Source organism: Tamandua tetradactyla, chromosome 7 (assembly GCF_023851605.1).
Source record: "Tamandua tetradactyla isolate mTamTet1 chromosome 7, mTamTet1.pri, whole genome shotgun sequence".
NCBI classification, from domain to species: Eukaryota; Metazoa; Chordata; class Mammalia; order Pilosa; family Myrmecophagidae; genus Tamandua; species Tamandua tetradactyla.
In genome coordinates, this window is record NC_135333.1 from 11,218,837 (window position 1) to 11,236,268 (window position 17,432).

Sequence of the window (17,432 nt, forward strand, 5' to 3'; positions counted from 1 at the left end):
GGTCTTCCCTAGGTGGTGTAAAAGACCCTCCCAAGTTACTTAACCCAAGAATCGCTGTCTCAGTCGCCTTCCTGTTCCTTCTTTAGCTGTCCCTTGGAGCAGAGATGAACTTGACCTATCCTATTCCACCACCTTCCCAGAACTCAAGAACAGTGATGTTTTGACCTTGATAGTTTTGATCTATTTTTTGCTGATACTAAAGAAGAATTAGCTTGGTTGGGTTGCTATTGTGTGAACCTGGTTTTAGTTTTGAACACTGAAGCTGTGATTGAGTGTGGTGGTTGATCCTGCTTCAGAAATATGAAAGAGAAAGTTGTGGATTTAGAGGAATGTGGAATTTAATATTGCCACCAAATACACTGAGCAAGTCCTTTTAGACTCATTATCTGCAATATGACTTCTCCTGTTCTTGGATGGAGGATAGGTTTTGCATTTTTCTTTCATAGTTTAAAGGCCATGACTATTCAATAAACTAATACTACTAATTCTTTTATTTTAATATGTTCATTTTTATGTTTTCAATTTCCCCTACTATTACATATGCTTCCTCAAATAATTTTTATAAATCTGGGGTATTCTATTTAGAATTTTGCTTTGTCATAAAAATTTCCTAGAGACAAGAAGGACAAATGTTCTGAGAACACATAGAATTTTACTTAAAACATTTTTTTAACTGTTATTGACCTTAAGTAAGTGCATTTTGTTCAATCCCATTAAAAAACAAATGAAATAGAATAAAACTATTTCAGAATTCCAAATAAAAGAATTTGGATACTCTATAGAAAGTTTTGTAAACAGTGATTCTCTGTTAACATAAAATTCTTACCTTTTGAAAGAGTAAGGAAAGCAAAGGAATAACAATGGAAATAACCTTTTACAACTCCTTTTTTTTTTTTTTAGCTTCTGTACTTGTAGACACGTGATTCTATTTAGTTTTCCTTTTTTAAGCTTTAGACCGATACATGTCTTCTGGAGAGGATAAGGCATATGATTCTCTATGGGAGGTGTTACATTTTACAGCTGCTCAAGATGTTCTTATGCAAGTGATTATATTTTACTGCCCTTGCATGTTATTTTGGTTAAATGGTTTTGGGTATGTAAAATGTTTGAAAGTACCCTGGCAGTCCATTTTAGGATAGAGGATTTGATCAGTCTCTACTTTACTTAGCAAAACGCAGAAGTGTGTTAACTAGGTTGGGCCCAGTATTATGGGGGTGTGCATGTAGGTTGAACAAGACCTGAAGTAATTTAGGTGGAGACATTTGACTGGGTTGAGAATGTGACATAGGTGAAGGTGTGATGCTAGAAGCCTTTACTCTCTTACCTGGATTATTTTAGGAGCCTCATTTGATTCTAAATTCATAAATCATTTTCACTACCATCATCTTTGGGATAATAAAGGATTGAGCATGAGACCTTGGGTTTAGCTTTAGACTAAGCCCATAAGGTTGAATGACCAGTTTCTTTTCTAATCTACTGTCTTGGCTCCAGTTATGGAAAGTGTATTTCTGTCCCATATCACACTTAAATACTGTCCAGGTCTAGGATATTCAGTGTATCTAAAACTGTGCTCATCATTTCCCTTGCCCTCACAACTCCTTTCCCTTAAGTTCTCCAGTCAAGGCACCAGCATACCATCTTTCCATATTCCTTGATTCCTCCATCCTCATACTGGACACCCAGTTAATCTTTGCATTTTCCTTATCATTTTCTTAAATATAGCTTCCAATTCCTGTTCCCTTTTTCTCTACCCTACTTAATTCAAGTCACTGTCATTGTCTCCTCAGCATTCTCCTTATCCAGAAGTCTGGCTCTTCTCTAATCCATTCTCTACAAGGCAAGCAGAGTAAACTAAAATACAAATATGAGCTGGTCAATCCTAGTTTAGAGACTTTTTGATGATTCCTTCTTGCCCGTAATATGGTTTAAATTCTTTAATATGTCTTGTAGTCCTCTGTAGTTTTGTCTTCTCCTTGTTGGTCAATCTCTCTACCATCCCTTACTGTCTTAATTACTTCACTCGTTCTTCAGATGTCTCATGTTCTTTCTGTATGGTGTTAGGTAATATTGCTTTTCTTTCCCTGGTTCTCAGGAAAACAGAGCCCATTTATTCATATTCCTCAGTTTATAACACACTAATCATTAGTCCATGTAAAACTCCTCATTTTGTCTTGTTTATTTATCCCTAGACATCTTCGTTTCTCATTCTGATTCCCTTTGCAGACATAGGGAACTGCATTTATGTGTCTGATTACTGTTTTTGAAATGGTAAAAAGTATGTAGTTTTTCTGTGTATGTTTAGTTTTAATATGTACAAACACTGAACTGGAGATCTCATTCTGTTTGTTTGTTGTTCTAACTCAGAAAGCTTTGAAAAAGTATATAAATTCTTTGGGTGAGTATCTATGTAGTTGATTGCTTCTTAGTGCTATCTAGTATTCCAAAAAGTGAGAGTACTATTGGGTATATAACACCAGGGGGAGCTATTCACCTTTTATTGCCTGTGAATAATGTCCCCTAGGATTGTGCAATGTGACAGCTCTAGGTGCATTCCATATATATGGCAAGGCCTCGAAAAATTGGGTATAAACTCAGAATTGTTCCTCCTCATGGAAATCCTTAGTAAGAGGCGAAAGATTACTATACTACCTGAAGAGAAACCAGATTATCACTCCACATATTTTATTTAAGCATTTGCACAGTGATGGACAGCTCAGTGCCTGTAGTTCCCTGTCACCGCAGACAGCACTGTGATGCATATTCCCAATGGGGTACTGTGTGAGAACTTCTCTGGGGTTATGTTCAGGAATGGAATTGCTAGGTCATAAAATAAACATCTATTTAATTTGTTGAAGTGCTTCCAGATTAGTTTCCAGAGTATGATCCACAGTTTATGTCCCATTAGCACAGCAAATTGGCATTATCTAGTTTTCTCATTTTCACTAATCCAGTGAATGAAAGTGATATCTCATTGCTTTACTTTTTATGTTGAATTTATCTGATGCATTTGAAAAAATCTTTTCAGTTTTTACCCAGGTTTACATTTCTATGAACTGTCTGTTCATATCCTTTACACATTTTTCTATAGGATTTCCTTATTTTCCTTGTTTATTCACAGGGGTTCCTTGTGTATTCTAGATATTATTCTATTACCAATGTTAGGGATATAATGGATTGGCACTAAGCATATATCTGGGCTTCCTTCTTTTTTGTGTTTTTTCCTTACTTTAGGAGCCAGAAATCAAAATGTGGCATGCCTCAGAATCCCTTGCAGGTTGCCTTCCAGATGTGATTTTGCTCTGACCAATTGGATCAGCAGTTCACCCGAGATTTGGAATGCCCAAATGAAGTGTAGGGTTGACTCTTAATTTATATTTTCAACCACATTGAGGAGCCGTTAGATTCTTTCAGCGTTAGCTGAGAGTAGAGGTCTAGTGTCCAGGCGGTACTGCTCCCGATGGGGTGGGTATGGTGCATCCACCCAGCTGTGGCTGGCAGCAGTGGAGCCCAGGTCGTGCACCTTCCTGACCTAGCAGCAGTGCTTTTAGAGCCAAGGGCTTTGGGTCATAGAAGCAGCAGCAGCGTCTTCAGTGGCCTGATTCTATGCTGTGGCTTTGTGTAGTTTCTAAAAGGATTCTAAAATCTTTTCGTTCAGCCCCTCCAAGAGCCTATAAACGAAACAACACTTGAGGAATAAATCTCTTCCCATTTTAACTGTTTGAAGTGATTCAATTCTGTGTGATCATTGAATCTTTCACACATACAATCAGTTTTAAATGTTGCAGTTCTCTTGTCTTCTCCTGGTATTTCAACCTTCTTTTAAATTTATAGTGTTCTTTTTTGAACAGAAATATGTTATGTAATTTCCACTTATGGCTTGTGCTATTTTGGGCCTTGTTTAAGGAATTCTTTCTCCTAGGTGACGGTGGTCCTTTGCATTCTCTATGCCCAGATATCTGTGGTTCTGTATCAAGATGAGGACCTGAGAGGGTCTTGTTACTTGTTTTTATGCCCATGTCTCAATTTCTATTAAAGCAAAAGATCTTCTGAATGATCCCCTTTTAAGATTGTTTACGAAAAGACATGAGAAAATATGTCACCAAATCAGTTAATCATAATAAACTAAGGGAAATCACTCTAGAGGAAAAGGAAAACCTGGCCCCATTCCAGGGGAAATTGGTAAAAGCCCTGAAAAAATATATTAATGTACACCCAGACTCCCAGGAAGGTCCGATTTTGCTGGGTACCTGTTTCATTAGCCACTCTGCCCCTGATATTTGGAAACAGCTACAAAAGCTCCTCACGGACTCACAGACTCCCACTAATGAACTGTTAGAAACTGCCTTTTCTGTATTTAACAGTCAACACAAGGCCAAGGAGGAGGAGAAGGCAAAAAGAGGTAAGCGAAAGACTAGAGAACATGTTCAACTTATGGCAGTAGCTGCAAAGGACCACTGTCTCTGTCTTCTACAGAGTAAATTTAACTGGAGTGTGTTAAAGTAATTGATGTCCTACTGGAAGGTTATGCTTTCCCATTTTCTAGCTTATGATGACTGTTGGCATTTCCCATTTTTTCTGGAAGAGAAAAAGAGGAGCATTACTACTTCCAGTGTGACCACTTGGTGTCCCACTGTGCATCAGAGCTGGGCTCTTCCCTCCCTGCCCACATCTTGGGAGCACTGTGAGTAAAGTCCCTGGGCGTCCCAAGGATACTTTTCATGTGAGCTCTCTGGACCTATGCTTCTGGGGGTTTCCAAGGCCTTGCTGGAAGAATTCTAGGACAAGGCTCTTGGGTTGTCTTTCCTCTTTGCTGGCCCAATGCTTTGGGGACATGGGGAGTATCTCTGGGTGTCCCTGGGACGTTCTCCCCAAGAGATGAATAGACCTATGCTTCCAAGGTGGGAGCCTGTCCCACCTGAGGGAAGGGTAGAACAGTGTCCCCAGGAATACCTTCATCTTCCAGTTTCTTCTTTCCTGAGGGCTAAAAAGTGAGTGTGCTCTAGAAGAAGAAAAGCTTTATATTTGGCCCCATTGGGTCTCAGTAGAGACTAAAGGATCACGTTCTGGAGGGGAGACACTCGCACTGGAAAGTACTCAGTTCCCACGGGCATAAACTAAAGAGGTGACTCCCTAGAATGTCAAAGATAACACTGTGGTCGGTACAAGAATCCTTAGCTCAGAATCCTGCGTGCAGAAGATGGAATGTCTCAGAAGGCATGTAAAGCCAGACAGAGGAGAAAGTAAGAGACTCTCATGGAGGAGAGAGAGACAGAGGAGAAAGTAGGAGACTCTCGTGGAGGAGAGGGAGACAGAGGAGAAAGTAGGAGACTCTCGTGGAGGAGAGGGAGACAGAGGAGAAAGTAGGAGACTGTCGTGGAGGAGAGGGAGACAGAGGAGAAAGTAGGAGACTCTCGTGGAGGAGAGGGAGACAGAGGAGAAAGTAGGAGACTGTCGTGGAGGAGAGGGAGACAGAGGAGAAAGTAGGAGACTCTCGTGGAGGAGAGGGAGACAGAGGAGAAAGTAGGAGACTCTCGTGGAGGAGAGGGAGACAGAGGAGAAAGTAGGAGACTCTCGTGGAGGAGAGGGAGACAGAGGAGAAAGTAGGAGACTCTCGTGGAGGAGAGGGAGACAGAGGAGAAAGTAGGAGACTCTCGTGGAGGAGAGAGGATCTCTGTCGAAGAAGTAAAAAGAGGAACAGATACAATGGGAGTCAGGGTCTGAAGAAGTAGGAAATGTTGTTAGGCAAGTGAGAGTCAAGAGGTAGTCTTCAGAGGGGAGGAAAGAAGAGAGTGTGGGGAAGTCTCCAAGAACTGAGGAGAGAGAAACAGGAGTTGATTTGGTTCCCGTTAGACTCATGCATGACATGGGAGAAGCCCCCAGCCAGGTCTCAATGGCACTCGCACCATCATCCTGAGTGTCTTTGGATCTGTGCAGCATGGAGACAGGCTCCTGCCATCTCCAGGGAGGGAGCCGGAGAACTCAGACTAGACCCAGATTGTGTCTTGGGGAAGCTGGGGGAGAATCCCCACTGTTTGGGAGTAGCATGAGGACATAGAAGAGGAGAGCAGTGAGTCACGGTAGAAGGAAAGTGAAAGCACAAGGCCCATTCTCCCAGTCAACAGCGATAAGTCACCATTCTTTTTGGTCGGAGAGGAAAAGTATCTCCTGGCTGGCTTGCCAAAAGGTGTTGCTGGCGTTGAATTCCTAGGTTCTTAACCATATCCTAAGAAAAAATTCAAGGGCACAGCACAGATCGAGTAAGCAGGCAAAAATTGTATTAAGTATATGTGCAAGAAAGGCATGCGGACTTTCATGCTTTCAGTTTTCTGGCTCAGATCTTTCCTGTGAATTCCAGATGGAAGAGAGAGGTGAGAGGCACCTGACTTAGCTATTAATAGCTTTTGTGTCCTTAAATATAAATTTAGAATACATTGAATTTCTTAAAAAGTCATGGTGTTGTTTTGATTGGAATTTTATTAAATATATAAAGTAAATTGAGGAACTACTGCACTTTAAAAGTGTCCTCTTATCTCAGAATATGAAAAACTTCTTTGTTTATTCAGATAATCACATACATCCTTTTCCTTGAGTTTTAAAGTTCTCTCTACAGAGGTTTGTGTTCTTTTCTGAGCTAGTTTCTGGATACTTCATATATTTTTTGCTAATGGGAATGGCATCTTATTTTTGTATTATTTCTAACTGGTAATTGTTGGAGAAGAAAAATGTTTTCAGTGCCTCTTATTTGTGAATATTGTAAGATTTCCTTTGTGATCTGTTTTAAGCCTAAAGGTTATTTAATACTATGTATAGTTTGTAGTCATATGGGATTTAAAAGGTGGTCTTCAATTTTTTACAGCAAAATAATTGACATATGATTATAGAACACATTATACATCCTATGGATTCTTTAAAAATTGTTGTGGCTTCCTTTGTGACCTAGTATATGATCAGCTTTTATGAATCTTCTGTGCTTTCTTTGGGAAGCAAAAACACTGAAGTCCAGAGACATTATTAATATTTTAATTTAGTGGGATGTGCCTTACATTCAGCATTAATTAAAATCCCTCTAATTATTAAAATGCTTCAAAAGCATCATTTTAAACAACTGTATTATACGCTACCTAATCAGAGAAAATATCCATACCTTGATTTCCATTATGTCTTTCTCCCCAGCCTGGCTTTTACCTTTGGGCTGCTTTTTTTTTTTTTTAATTTTAATTTTTTTTTTTTATTAATTAAAGAAAAAAAATAAATTAACACAACATTTAGAAATCATTCCATTCTACATATGCAATCAGTAATTCTTAACATCATCACATAGATGCATGATCATCATTTCTTAGTACATTTGCATCGATTTAGGAAAAGAACTAGCAAAACAACAGAAAAAGATATAGAATGTTAATATAGAGAAAAAACAAAAATAATAATAATAGTAAAAAAAAGAAAAGGAAAAAGAAAAAAGACACAAACAAACAAACAAACAGACAAAAAAAACCTATAGCTCAGATGCAGCTTCATTCAGTGTTTTAACGTGATTACTTTACAATTAGGTATTATTGTGCTGTCCATTTTTGAGTTTTTGTATCTAGTCCTGTTGCACAGTCTGTATCCCTTCAGCTCCAATTACCCATTATCTTACCGTGTTTCTAACTCCTGCTGGACTCTGTTACCAATGACATATTCCAAGTTTATTCTCGAATGTCGGTTCACATCAGTGGGACCATACAGTATTTGTCCTTTAGTTTTTGGCTAGACTCACTCAGCATAATGTTCTCTAGGTCCATCCATGTTATTACATACTTCATAAGTTTATTCTGTCTTAAAGCTGCATAATATTCCATCATATGTATATAGCACAGTTTGTTTAGCCACTCGTCTGTTGATGGACATTTTGGCTGTTTCCATCTCTTTGCAATTGTAAATAATGCTGCTATAAACATTGGTGTGCAAATGTCCGTTTGTGTCTTTGCCCTTAAGTCCTCTGAGTAGATACCTAGCAATGGTATTGCTGGGTCGTATGGCAATTCTATATTCAGTTTTTTGAGGAACCGCCAAACTGCCTTCCACAGTGGTTGCACCATTTGACATTCCCACCAACAGTGGATAAGTGTGCCTCTTTCTCCGCATCCTCTCCAGCACTTGTCATTTTCTGTTTTGTTGATAATGGCCATTCAGGTGGGTGTGAGATGATATCTCATTGTGGTTTTGATTTGCATTTCTCTAATGGCCGGGGACATTGAGCATCTCTTCATGTGCCTTTTGGCCATTTGTATTTCCTCTTCTGAGAGGTGTCTGTTCAAGTCTTTTTCCCATTTTGTAATTGGGTTGGCTGTCTTTTTGTTGTTGAGTTGGACAATCTCTTTATAAATTCTGGATACTAGACCTTTATCTGATATGTCATTTCCAAATATTGTCTCCCATTGTGTAGACTGTCTTTCTACTTTCTTGATGAAGTTCTTTGATGCACAAAAATGTTTAATTTTGAGGAGCTCCCATTTATTTCTTTCTTTCTTCAGTGCTCTTGCTTTAGGTTTAAGGTCCATAAAACTGCCTCCAATTGTAAGTTTCATAAGATATCTCCCAACATTTTCCTCTAACTGTTTTATGGTCTTAGACCTAATGTTTAGATCTTTGATCCATTTTGAGTTAACTTTTGTATAGGGTGTGAGATACGGGTCTTCTTTCATTCTTTTGCATATGGATATCCAGTTCTCTAGGCACCATTTATTGAAGAGACTGTTCTGTCCCAGGTGAGTTGGCTTGACTGCCTTATCAAAGATCAAATGTCCATAGATGAGAGGGTCTACATCTGAGCACTCTATTTGATTCCATTGTTCGATATATCTATCTTTATGCCAATACCATGCTGTTTTGACCACTGTGGCTTCATAATATGCCTTAAAGTCCGGCAGCATGAGTGGGGCTGCTTTTGAAATGCCTTTGCATGGCCCTCTCTTTCCACTTAACCTTTACTAACTAAATGCTGTCCTTCAGATGTAGACCATCTTAATATCCACCCTGGGGAATCTTTTCTATGTGTGTTGTTGACTCCAAATACAGCACACTCTGGTTCACATCTCTCTTGTGAATTCCAGATGGAAATTTCCTATTGCCTTCCAAAAACCTTTATATAGATATGGGAATAATTCCACACTGAACTTAGTTTTCCTCTAGCCCCAACCTCCCTTATGGAGCTTGGCTATAACCATCCAGCACAAACAGCTCTTTGCCCAGTTTCTTAAGCCAGAAACTCGGTGTTCTGCAAGTTAGCTATGCTGCCTCACACTTTCTTCTCCCCATATGCATGCAGTCTCTACATCCTGTTAAAATATACCTCCAACAATATTTTTAAAAGTCATCCCTGCCTTTCCAGGAGTATTTGTAATGTCTTTCATTAAAAGTGCTCAATGCCTCCCATTGACGAACAGGGACACATTTGAAACCAGAGATTAATATTCAAATAGAAACCAGAGATTAATATTCAAATAGAAACCAGAGATTAATATTTAAATAGAAACCAGAGATTAATATTCAAATAGAACATTAAATGAGTTCAGGATGAAGGAGCTGGATTTGGTAGCATATGATTTCAACTTAACGTAAGGGAGGCTGTCCCTGATAGTATCCAGTCGTGGAATGAATGGGCAGTTTTGACAGGAGTGCTCAAACAGAGGCTTGATGGAGATCTGTCGACGTGCTAACTGGAGAGACAGGACTAGATGACCATTAACTAAAATTTTCTTTGGCCAGGGGTATTTTAGAAGCTGTCATTTATTAGATTGACTTTTATGGATTTAACTTAATAAATTAAAATTAAAATTTTCCTTTTCTTTTAAAGCATTTTCCTTCTGACATTTCTGTATTTTTTCCTTTGAACCTTACATTGTTTCAAAGTCCTTAAAAAAAGAAGGTCAAAGAAATCCATAACCTTTCATAAATCCTGTGTTCTAGTTTGCTAGCTGCCGGAATGCAACACACCAGAGATGGATTGGCTTTTAATAAAAGGGGATTTATTTTGTTGGTTCTTCAGAGGAAAGGCAGCTAACTTTCCACTGAGGCTCTTTTCTTACGTGGAAGGCACAGGATGGTCTCTGCTGGTCTTCTCTCCAGGCCCCTGGGTTCCAACAACTTTCCCCGGGGTGATTTCTTTCTCCATCTCCAAGGGCCCGGGCTGAGCTGCAACTGCTGAGATGAGGAATGCCAAGCTGCTAGACTGTGCTACATTGCGTTCTCTCATTTAAGCACAAGCCAATTAAGTTAAACGTCACTCATTGCAGCAGACACGCCTCCTAGCCGACTGCAGATGTAATTAGCAACAGATGAGATTCACCTACCATTGGCTCATGTCCACAGCAACAGAACTAGGTGCTTTCACCTGGCCAAGTTGACAACTGAATCTAACTACCACATCCTGAAAAATAGTTGCCAGTTACTGTCACATATGTTCTTATGACATTCCTTGGCTAATTTTATTAGATTAAATTTATCAGTTTATTTTTGTCCTTTTCAGATCTGGATTAATTGAAGTTGGATAGTTTCTTCTTTTTTTCTGTCCCCAGAAAAAAGCCTTGATAGATGCCAAAGTTGAAATCCAGATTGATATACATTTTAATAAACTATGTAGTGACTAATCAGAGAACTCTTTATGCCAGTCACTTTTTGAATGCTCTCTCTCAGTGTAGACAGATTTACTGTAATTGATGCTAATCACATTCTTTTACTACTTTTCTCCAAGCCAAGAAACATAAATGCATCAAATGTCTCAGTTCACCACACAGAGCAGTCAAGTTTTTCAATAAAATTTTGAAGGGCAATACGATGGCGGCTCAGTGGCAGAATTCTATCCTGCCATGCCAGAGACCTGGGTTCGATTTCTGGTGCCTGCCCATGCAAAACAAAACAAAACAGCAACAACAAAAAAATTATGAAGACACATTATAAACACTTACTTTGGGGATTCAGAACACCAGCAAATCTGCACCCTATCTGCAAGTGTTTTATGGAGTTTAAATATTTAGGCTATTCCTTCCTCACTAAAATTTTGAACTTAAAGGTGGGATCAGAGGAAGGGATCTATTGGTAAGAGTGTCTTGTATAGACAATGAGTTCTGATGACTCCATTGGGAGTTGAGTGAATTTCGATCTCCTTTTTATCTGAGTTCCTGAATGAACTGTGGTCCTCTACTCTGTAGCTGGGGAGAGGGATTTGTTATCCTCCTATGGCCTATAGCTTGTTTTTCCTGATTGGCACAACCATTGACTGCCTGTCTGTTTTCTTTTGTCGAGACAATCTCAGACTTTTACACTGTAAAAGTCTTCCTCTTACAGTAAAACTTGCAGCATTTTGGATTTGAAAATAGACCTGTTAATTTCTATTTGATTGTAATTAACCATCCTCTACTACTGTCCATGTACGTTTCTGTGTTTTCCAGGCCTTTTATTGTATGCAAAATGAGAATTAAACAGATGTCTCATTGGGTTAAACTTTTCTTTGATCTTACAGCTCAGACATATCTAGCTAATAAAGTGACCCTAAATTCCCATATTGTTTATCAAATAAAATAAAATAACAGACTGTTATTTCAGTGAATGAGGCTGTTGACAAGCAGCTCTATAGTTAGACAGTAATAGCAATTGCTTAAGTTTATGATAGAATTATCACAAATTACATATTATATATTGATGGCCTGTGCTGACTAAATAAGGAAAACAAAATAGTTACATATATCATCAAAGGTAGTAGGAAAAAAATCTCCTGTTTCCTCAAGGGGAATGTTGCAATATTAAAAGATCCTATTTCAGTTCAGACATTTTATTGTCTCAGGCAAATGGATAAAGCCCAGAGGCTCTCCCTGTTCAGTTTGTCAGCAATTAGGAACCTGTACTGTGTACCTCTTCCACAAGCATATGCCATCTACACTGTCTAATAGTATTATCATTAGTTACGGGAAGGGTGTGCGTTTTCTACCTGAGTATCCTCTGGTGAGCCTCGAAGGTTTTTTGACATATGATAGACTCAAAAGTGCTTAGTTATATCTTGTCTTTGTTGCTTTTGTTTGTTTGTTGTTTTTGTTTTTTTTCAATCCCACTAAGGAAGTTTAATTAAGATAGTGTGTTCTAAAATAGACTGTTCCTTCTTGGGCTTTGGTTTCTGTAACTAGGTTGTCAGCCAGTGCTGGGCATGACCACGTGGTCTTGTTTCTTTTGTATCTTAACACGTAATGCTGGTCAGGAGCTTTTCCCAGACTTGTTGGTTAACTCAGAAGTGGAAGAGCCCTGGAATAAAAATCAGGAGACCAGTGTATGCACCCAGTTTTGGGACTGCCACTCTCTAGTCTTATGACCCAGGCAGATTCTTAAACCCTTTCATTCCTCAGTTTCTTTGAAATTTTCATAATCAACCTTGCTCTTCTTATTTCATACAGCTAATAGGAGGTTAAAAGCTTATAATAGATGTGAATAGATATATAATGAAATGCCTTTTACATTATATAGTTCTGTTAAACTAAAAGGTTTTCTATTTATTTATAGTGTCACTGGTTATCAGCCCAATAAAACTCTTGAGTATTTGTGGATAGTGTATATCTACAAAACTGATTTCACAGGCTTTACTCTTTATTAACTAGATTGTATATGTGTATATAAAGATGTGTAAGGGGAAGGAATTAGTGTATATATCATTGGAAAACATTAATTAATGATTAATAAGCTCCCTGTATTGAATGAATACTATTTTAATGTATTTAATAATGAAATAAAACAAAGAATTTTTTTTTATTGGAGAAGTTGTAGGTTTATAGAAAAACCATGCAGAAAGTACAGACTTCTCATATTTCCCCTCACACACACACAGTTTACCCTATTGTTAACCCTTTGCATTAATGTGGTACTCTTGATACAATTGATGAAACAATATTATTGTAATTGTACTATTAACTGTAAATGTACATTAGGATTCATTAGTGGGACAGTTCTATTTAAAAAATTTTTAGTCTAGTAAAATATGTACAACTAAAATTTCCCATTTGAACCACTTTAAATATATAACTCATTGGTGTTAATTACATTCACTTGTTGTGCTACCATTACCACCTACCATTAACCAAAACTTTTCCATCACTGCAAGCCTACTCCTTACCAATTAAGCATTAACTCCTCATTTCCTAACCCCACTCCACTATTCTAGTTTCTGACATTGTGAATCTAATACAAGCTTTTAAAAATAGAGGTAGGAATTCTAGCAAGCTAGAACTTAAATATTAACTTGTTGATATAATTAAGATCCCCCTGAATGTCAAAAAAAAAAAAAAACCTCACAAAACTTGGCGAACAAAATGTTTTAATCTGTGATCATCTTGCTTATTATCATGCACTTTTAAATGTTTTTAGAAACAAGATTTGATTATGGGTGCATTATTATTTTTCCATTATTTACATATGACTTCCTTCTTTTAAATTAAGCCAAATCTTTAATTATCAGCATATTTCCAAGCAGTCTTTGAAATGTATCTTGATAATAATAGGTAACATTTATTGAGTACTTGGTACATGTTGGGCACTATTGTTACAGAAATTTTTCACTTCATTATTTCACTTAATCATAGGAGATAATAGGGATGAATATTTCTAGTTTATAGATGAGGAAATTGAGGCTTAAGAGAATATAAGTAACTTGTCTGTGGCTATAGCTAGAAAAATGGCAGAATCAGAATTAAGCATTCTGCTGCTGTGACTCCTGCTCACAGCTTCCATACCAGGCTTCCTGAATCACCGAGATGCACTTCATCAGGTCTGGTGAGAGAGTTCATATATTTTCAGTGGAAGAGAATGGGCAGAGAAGAAGAAACACTATTTATTTTATAAAGAATAAAATAATTATCCATTGGAATACTCTTACTCCTGGATTTCTTGAGGCTATATATTAGATAAAATGTGTGTGAAAAATGAGATAGACCTTTACTTGGACAAGACACCTCCCTAACATCCTTGGCATGAAATGGCAATTAGAGGCTGGATTTGAAGGACAGAAAGTCTGCCATCCTAATTGTTTTTTGTTGTTATTTTATTATTATTATTATTATTTTTGGTGAGGAGGAGAAAGGGATAACCTAAGAAACTTTACCCCTCTCCTGCTCTTGTATTTATGGAGTTATACATTCACTGTAAACTATCTTGTGTGTACTTGTAAAGTTTATCACAATTTATGTTGTGTTTTAGGGTGATTTTATTTGGCTTTGAGAATTTCCTGAAGTTTTATTGTTACCAAGCTGTTAGAAGAGTCCCGAGTTTCTACTTCCATGTTCCAAGGCAGTGGTGGAGCCTAGCTCTTCCCTCATGGGTGAACTCATGTTTGTTTTCCTAATAAATAGCCTGAAGATGGAATCTGCTTCTGAGGGGTCTCTTTTGGCTGACTCTGTGACTTGGGCCTAGGGACCGACAGGCAGCACCCTTTCCAGCCCCTGCTGTGAAATGAGTACTTTGATGCTTATTTTCATGTGTTATCTTTTTTTTTTTTTCACATGGGCAGGCACTGGGAATTGAACCTGGGTCCTCTGACGTGGCAGGCAAGCGTCCTTGCCTGCTGAGCCACCATGGCCCGCTCTTCGTGTTATCTTGGCTTGGTTAAGGGATCCAGTTGTTTGGTTAAATACTGTCCTATTTGTTACTCTGAGGGTATTTCATAGATGAGATTTGCATTTACAATCAGTTGGTAGCATCTATAATCAGCAAAGGAGATGGCCCTTAGCAATGTGGGTAATTACCTCAGCCAATCATCTGGAGATCTTAAAAGCCATAACTGAGGTCAGAAGAATTTCTGCCTCAACTTCAGCATTGGCAATTGCTGGAATTTCTAGCTAGCCAGCTTCTCATGGGGAGTTTGGATTAAGAACTTCAACATCACCTTTATTGGAGTTTCTACCTTGCAGCCCCACAAAGTTTGGACTTGCCAGCCCCCAAGGTCAATTTTTTAAAAATAAATCTCTTTTTATCTATCTCTAGCTATATATATAATAAATCTCTTTAATATATGTCTTTATGTATGTAATAAATCTCTTTATATGTATATATTCTGAAAATATATATACTCTGTTATTTCTTTTGTCTGGAGCGCTCAGTGACTAATACAGCTGTTAGGGCATATGTTAGTGAATTAGCCATTCATCAAATTGTGTTTTTTTGCATGGGCAGTGTGCTGGTTTGAAATGATGCATGTCCCCTAGAAAAGCCTTGTTATAATCAAAATCCCATTTCATAAAGGTAGAATAATCCCTATTCAATACTGTGCGTTTAAAACTGTGATCAGATCATCTCCCTGGAGATGTGATTTAATCAAGTGTGGTTGTTAAGCTGGATTAGGTGATGATATGTTTCCACCTATTTGGGTGGGTCTTGATAAATTTCTGGAGTCCTATAAAAGAGGAAACATTTTGGAGAATGAAGGAGATAACAGAGAGAGCAGAGAATGCTGTAGCACCATGAAGCAGAGTCCACCAGCCGGTGACCTTTGGAGATGAAGAAGGAAAATGCCTCCCGGGGAGCTTCATGAAACAGGAAGCCAGGAGAAGAAGCCAGCAGATGATGCCATGTTCACCGTGTGCCCTTCCAGATGAGAGAGGAACCCAGACCATGTTCACCGTGTGCCTTTCCAGATGAGAGAGAAACTGTGACTGTGTTCACCATCTGCCCTTCCACTTGAGAAAGAAACTGTAAACTTCATCGGCCTTCTTGAACCAGGTATCTTTCCCTGGATGCCTTTGATGGGACATTTCTATGGACTTGCTTTAACTGAGACATTTTCTCGACCTTAGCAACTTATTTAATTCCCCTTTTAAAAAACCATTCTGTTTCTGGTATATTGCATTCCGGCAGCTAGCAAACTGGAACAGGCAGGCACCAGGAAAAGAACCCAGGTCTCAAACTGGTTTATAATGAATTGATTCAGAGCTGCTTTGCACATAGTAAGAGTCCAGTAAATATTATTATTGACTAAATAAATAAATGAAAATAGTAAGTCAAATGAAAGTTTGAATGGCCAGATATTCAGGAAATTAGTCATACTCTTTGGCTAATTATTTTCATTTGAGGGGGTTATCAGTGCCTCTCAGTTTAGGAATGAACAAGTGCTTTGACCAAGGCGTGGAGGAGGGGACCAGGAGTTGGGGGTGCTCTGAGCTGTGTCTGGTTGATGGGGCAGGAAAGGTGGGTACTGGAGGGAACCTGGCTCTGTTTCTTGGGCTTAGTCAGTTCAGCTGAGAAGTATTAGGTCAGGTTTAGAAGGCTTCACGTCAATCTTTTCTCCCTAGTTTACATTCAGGGAACCTCATGTAGTATGTCAATGTGTCCTTATTAAATCCATCTTTAAGTGCAGAAAGAAAAACAGAGTTCGTGTTCATGTCTCTGTCAACTCTCCCCTGACTCCTCCCCCCAGTCTAATTACATTCCCGGGTTGGAAAGGGAGTTCAGAGTAGCCCAGCTTGAGTGGAGTTCCTAGAAAAAATGAAAGGTTTTCATATTTCTACCACAGCCATTTGACTCTTTGATAAACTGGATTCATGCCTATTGTTCTTGCAAAATTGAGAATAGATTTTGCTTAGATTTATAATCTTGATTTCACATAATATTTGTGATGCATTTTACCACATCATTGAACCTTTTCAATAGTGTGATCTAACACTTTTATTATGAAAATGTTGAGCATATACAAAAGTATAGGCACAGTGTATCCCCATGCACTCATCATCAGCTTCATTGATTGTCAGTATTTTGCCATAAAAGTTCCATCTCCTATTTTCCTTTGTACATTTTTGTGGAAAAATTTAAAATAAGTTCTAGACATCATGCTGTTTTAACTTCAGATACTTCAGTAAGCATTTGAAAGGGAATATTTTTTTTGGTATGTCACAGTGCCACTATATCAAAGCAAATAGAGGTAGTTTTTTAGTATTGTCTGGTAACTATTCCATTTTCAAAATTCTCTGGTACCATAGACTGGAAGTTAGTTCCAAACATAGTTACATTTATGTCCTATTCTTTATTCCTACCCCCCTCCCCCCAGGGCTTGGGGAGGGCATGTGTTCTTGATATTTTTAATATGCATATGCTGTAATATATATCTAGATCAAGTGTTTTATATATAGTAAATACTATGTGTGTGTGTGCTTATATATATATAGTTTTGTGTGTGTGTGTGTGTGTGTGTATGTGTGTATGTCTATAAAGTGTTCTGGAGACTTTTTACAAAGTGATGTGTCCTTTATAACCCATGCTGTCAGGAGGCCCATCATGTGTGGCTTTCTCACTTGTCTTGAAGCTATGTATATATAGTCAGTGGGTCTGGAAATGACAACTTGATTCCTTTTAGATTTTCAATTGATCTTTCCTTTAATGGTTTTCCTATCCATGAACTATTCATTAGGTGAAACAATTAT

The 17,432-nt window shown here is 38.2% G+C and overlaps 1 protein-coding gene and 1 non-coding gene across 2 annotated transcripts in view; one reads left to right on the forward strand and one right to left on the reverse strand.

The window, feature by feature from the left end:
* Nucleotides 1-17,432, forward strand: part of FMN2 (formin 2) — a 376,404-nt gene that overhangs the window by 17,723 nt on the left and 341,249 nt on the right. The gene's annotated exons all lie outside the window — the stretch shown is intronic.
* On the reverse strand, nt 2,551-2,669 carry LOC143643095 (U5 spliceosomal RNA). Its single transcript, XR_013156132.1, has one exon. It is a non-coding gene; the product is annotated as a U5 spliceosomal RNA (small nuclear RNA).